Source organism: Macaca thibetana, chromosome 15 (assembly GCF_024542745.1).
Source record: "Macaca thibetana thibetana isolate TM-01 chromosome 15, ASM2454274v1, whole genome shotgun sequence".
In the NCBI taxonomy this organism is placed as follows: domain Eukaryota; kingdom Metazoa; phylum Chordata; class Mammalia; order Primates; family Cercopithecidae; genus Macaca; species Macaca thibetana.
Window position 1 is genome coordinate 22097064 of NC_065592.1, and position 6019 is coordinate 22103082.

The following is a 6019-nucleotide window of genomic DNA, read 5'->3' on the forward strand; positions in this document are numbered from 1 at the left end:
TGGCTTTTATCCCAGGAAGTCATCTGACCTCTGTCTGGGCTTGGCGAATTTAGGAAAACCATCAGATGCTGTTAAAATAGCCCTTGCAACTCTCTAGGATGATGGTGATTTTCCAGTTTTGTTTCAGCTGTGGAAATACTATTTGTATTAGTTTGCTGGGGCTGCCATAACGAATTACTACAGACTGGGTGGCTTAAACCACAGAGATTTATTTTCTCACAATTCTAGAGGCTTCCAGTCTGAACTCAAGATGTCAGCAACTGTGTCTAAATTCTAATCTACCCTTCTTATAAGGACACCAGTTATGTTGGATGAGGGCCCACCATAATGACCTCATTCTACCTTACATACCTCTTTCAAGGCTTTCTCTCCATATATGGTCATAATCTGAGGCAGGGGGTTTAGGACCTCAATATGTGTTTTTGCAAGGATGCAATTTGGTCCACCTCTTCTTGTGAAGAAACTCACATACAAAACTGAAAATAAAGCTCCAGTGAAACACTGAAAAGTACAAGAAGATTGGGAAAAGTCTGGGACTTCAGAATTGAATATACTGAAGTTCAGATCTCAGCTGGGTGACTCATGGCCTCGAGGCATTGGTCAAGTCACGTAAACTACTAAGTTTTACTTTCTTTCTTTTTTTTCCCCCCATTTTCCTTGTTATGGTAAAATCACATAACATAACATGACATGACATAACATAACATAAAATGTATTACCTTGACCATTTGTATGCGTACAATTCTGTGGCATTAATTACGTTCATATTTTTGTACAATCACCACTATTCATTAAGCAATAACTCCCCATTTCTCCTTTCCCTAGCCCCTGGAAACTATGCACTGCTTTTTGTCTCTATAATTTTGACTACTCTAGGTATCTCTTAGAAGTGGAATCATACAGTATGTGTTTTTTTGTAACTGGTTTATTTCACTTTGCATAATGTCTTCAAGGTTCATTTCTGTGTAGTGTAGATCAAAGCATCCTTCCTTTTTAAAGCTGAGCAATATTCCATTCTATGTACATACTACATTTTGCTTATCCATTTGTCTGTTCATGGACACTTGCATTTTTGCCACACATTAGCTATTGTGAATAATGCTGCTATGAACATGGTTGTACAAAATATCTCTTAAAGTCCCTGCTTTCAGTTCTTCTGGATATGTACTCAAAAGTTAGATTGCTGGATCATATGGTAAATCTATTTTTAATTTTTTGCACAACCACCATACGATTCTCCACAGCATCTGTACCATTTTATATTCCCACAAGTGGTGTACAAGTGTTCTCATTTTTTCACATCTTCACCAACACTTATTATTACTTTCTTATCTGTAAAATGTGATAATCATTTTTAATCATAGCAGAAGCTCACATTTATAAAATGTATTAAAATGAAGATATGCGATGGTAGTCAAATTATACAAACCTACCAACCTTTAGTTTTCTGGTCTTTAAAATGGAGATAATCACATGTGTCTTGAATTACTGAATGAAGCTAACTTACATAAAATGCCTAGTCTAGAGCATCGTCATTACATTCCATAAATGAGAGCTATGATGAGGATTGAAAATGTGGATAGAAAGAGGATGATAATATGTATCTCAAAGGATTGTCATGGGATTAAATGAGCTGGCATTTGTAAAGCTTGTAGGACAGTGTCTGGAAAGTAGCAAGTGCAATGTAAGTTTCTGTTCAATAAGAACATGATTTAAAATGAAAATATTATGGGTACTTTTGTCCTAGATAGTTCTACTGTAATATCCTCCAAGCATTTGCAATCCAATATGTCAAAAACCAAGCTGTGAGGGACCATTCTGTGGTGGACTCAGCACAAACTCTTGTAGACTCCATCAACATACCAGTAGAGGTAAGATAAAAACAACCTCCATGTCAAAGCTTTGCTCTAAGGATTGAGACTATTTATGTAAAGATTTTAGAGCAGTGCCTGACACAGAATAAAGTTTATTTCCCTGGAAGGTTAATGGTGTTTCACTTTGACATCATCATTCAGGGTGGAAATCTCTTTGACTTTATTTCCCTTACTTCCTCATTTCTCATGCTAAACATGTATTAACTCAGTTTTCTTCTTTTCTGTGTTCTTGATGTTCTGGCATCTGAGAAGAGACTGCACCTACCAGGGCTAGTTAGTTCTAAAAAAATAGCAAAAGATTTGCCCTGGAGCATGCCTTTCTTATGTACGCTAACCAATCTAGAGCCCTTACTCTGAACCACCTCCTCTACCTGGCTCTCACATCCAAGTAGACACCATTATTCCGCCCTAATCATCAAGGTCCAGGTACCAGACAACTAGAGACAGATCCTATACCCCAGAGCCCACTGAAGTTATTCAAACTGGCCAGTCCTATCCCTGCTTACCCTGCCTTGCCTTGCCTTTTCTGCAGTAACAACAATAAAAGCTTGTGCCTATAATTTCCTCTTGCTCCCTCTGCCTCCTGGCGGTCTCTGGTGCTACCCATGTGGCCTTGCATGGTATGGCATGCCCCTGCTTCTTAGGAACTGTAAACAACAAACTGTATTTCCAGTGGCATCATCTTCTGATCTGTTATTTTCACGATAGCTGAATAATGAAACCTACATTTTAAAAAATATTCCGACAAGTTCTAGAAATTGTAAAACAATTCCAAAATGTCAGTCGCCATTTCTACTAGCATTACTATTGAACGTATCCCACGGCCAGGACTAGTGCAATATACTATTAAGAAGCCTCCCAAAGTCTAGATTCACCCCTTTCAATGTATCAGCTCTTCCAATTGATTCTTCATCCTGCAGTTAAAAACATCTTTCTAAAATAGAAATACGATTACCTCATGTCATGCTAATAATTATTTCAGGCTGGGTATTGCCTAGCTAAAAAAATCTCCTGACCTACCCCATCACATATACATGTACAGAAACACTCCACTCCCTAAGAACGGGAAACAAATATGTGCGTCATTTCAAGGCATACATAACTAGACCCCATTACTAGGACACAGTGCTTAAGTGAATAGAGTAATACAAGTGTGTAATAGACAAATGCTCTTTCTTCTCATCATTTGGAGAGGAAACTGTTTGATAGTAAAGATGAGGAACTAAGGAAATAGGCCCAGGGAAGTCCTCACAACTATGTTTTCTGAGATGTTGATACATGTATTTTATAGAAGTCTTCCTGGAAATTTTTCCTATGTGTGACTGGAGAATCCCTGGTAGTGACTTGTAAAGAGGTTTCCTTTTCAGGGGAAATGAATGGGATTAACACCCAATCATTTGCCGACCTTAATCAAAGATATCTAGGTTCTGTGTTGCTCTTCCAGAAGGCAGACCATGTGTCAAATACAAATTAGAAACTGTAAGCCTCTTGGTTATCAGATCTTACTTGCTTATGTTGATGGACTTACCGATGCAGTATTATAATGAGGTAAGACCGTGGTGTTTAGTTACCATTATGGGCCTATTTTTCTTTTTTTTTACTTTTATTTTCCATTCGGAAGTATACGTGGAGGATGAGCAGGTTTGTTACATAGGTAAACGTGTGTCATGGGGATTTGTTGTACGTAATTAATCACATCTTAAGCACAGTGGTAGAGTTTTGGCCAGAGGCACAAGAAGCCACTTGATCACCTACATCCTTCATGCAGAGCCAGTTCAACTCACAACCCATAATCAGTCAGTCAACGGAGGAATCTCATGTTTGCCAGGGACCTAGAAGAAGTGTTTGCTATTATTTGGCAGGTAATGCATATGATGTAAGAAATATGCACAAAACTGACAAGTGTTAGACTAAGCTACTTGCTGTATAAACTTCCAAATTTTATTGTGACTTAACACAATAAAAGTTTTTCTTGCTCATGAAACACTCAATGAGGATATTTCTGATTGGAGTACCCCAGGTACGATTCCTGGTTCTAGGTTTCTTTTACTTTGTTATACTTTCATATTCAACATGTAGCCTCCAAGTTTACTGTAGAATGTGAAGAAAGTAGGGGATATCAGGTATTTAACTACCTCTGCTCAGAAGTGACATGCATTATCTCTGCTCTCATTGCATTTGACCAAAACTAGACCCAACACAATATCAAGTTGCAAGAGATCTCTATCTTTTAAGCTTCAAGGCTCTTCCCCCTACCCAAAACTTACAGACACATAGACACACACGCACACACACTTAACGGTGAGTACCACTTCACAGCACCAATCCTATACTGTGGAAGAGGAACACAAAATTCTGTTGGTCAGCAGGCTGTATTTATACCATAACCTTAGCATCTTATAATGTCCATTGCATAGTGATTTAAAAAAAAGAAACAAGGGTGAGGAATTACAATATAGCCTAGCTCAGAGAAGAAAGGTCCCATTAACTTGACATATCTAAAAACCAAACCTCATTCCATCCAACCATCTCAAGTTTTTAAGTTTCACATTTTTTCATGTCAACACCTCTCAAATCAGAATGTTGCTCATATAATTGACAATATAGTATGATTATAATTGGCAGAGATTTTTTTTCTTTCTTAGTAGCAAATAAAGTAATGGTACACCTTATAATCAGTGGTAGCTTATATACAACAACAGTTTGTTACTAAGAAGACAAAAAAAAGCTCTGTTCAGGTAAGTAAAAGAAACAAATAGTTAAACAGAGAAAAACAGATTTATTTTCTAAGGACTCCTTAGAACATGTATTAGACTAATGTTTATTTGCATCTATGAAAGGAGATAGAGTACTCAATGTTTCCCAACTTTTTGACCCATTCAACCCTCTTTTATATTTGGACACCCATTACCAGTCCAGAATCCATTAATGTGCCATGGCCCAATGCTCTTGTGGTATATAGTATAGAAAATGGTGCTTTTAAGCAAAGGCATAAAGGGTATTCTCTTGGCTCCAGGTGACTTAATTCCTGTCTCTATGGTGAGGTCTTCACATTAAGTACTGCCCTGTGCATCTCATTATTTTCTCCCAAATGCCCTGTACATTTCAGTATGTTCTTCACAAGTACAAGAGGTGAGTGAGTGCACCCTCACAGGTAATCAGCCTACATAGTGCCATCTCCTTCCCAGACCAAAATGTCTATGACCTTTCCTGTGTTATTTTTTAAATTACTTTGAATTTCTCATCTCTTTATTATCTGCCTCTACCAGTAGAATATAAACTCTATGAGCATGGAGGCCTTGTATGATGCTCACAGTTATTAAATGCATGGGTAAATACATAGTAAGTAGTTGATTAATACATCCCCAGACAATATATCTGCATTTATTTTTAACATGTAGTATCTTAGAGTACATGTCACCTCTGCATACTGAGTAATATGACTGTCTTACTAGAGGCCTAATGATTATTCTCGGGCTTCTCTTATACTTCTGTACATCCCTAGATTCCTCGGGGATTCATGTTCCCTAGTTCAAGCAAGAGAGAGAAGGACAGAGTCATAGCAAGTGGATTTGAAAGGAAGTTCTTTTGTAGTAAACACTATGTTTTTCCTGAGGTAGAAAAATCCTCTTTGTCTATTTAGTCATGAATAAATAGGCAAAGGACAGTTCATTGCAGGCAAGAGGATTTTCCCTCTTTGTTCTGACTCCCAGTTTAGCCAGTGAATCCAAGTTTATTCATTCACACCCTGGAAGAGCATGCTGTCATATAGAAAAGGTGTACTAGCTCATTCTCACACTGCAATGAAGAAATACCCAAGACTTGGTAGTTTATTTAAAAACAAAACAAAACAACAACAAAAAAAGAGGTTTAATTGACTTACTGTTCCACAAGGCTGGGGAGACCTCAGGAAACTTACAATCATGGTGGAAGGGGAAGCAGACGTGTCCTTCTTCACGTGGTAGCAGGAAGGAGAAGTTCAAGCAGAGGAAATGCCTGGCACTTAAAAAACCATCAGATCTCATGAGAATTCACTCACAATAATGAGAACAGCAGCATGGGGGTAACTGCCCCCATGATTCAATTACCTCCCACCAGGTCCCTCCCATGATATACATGGGATTATGGCAACTACAGTTCAAGAT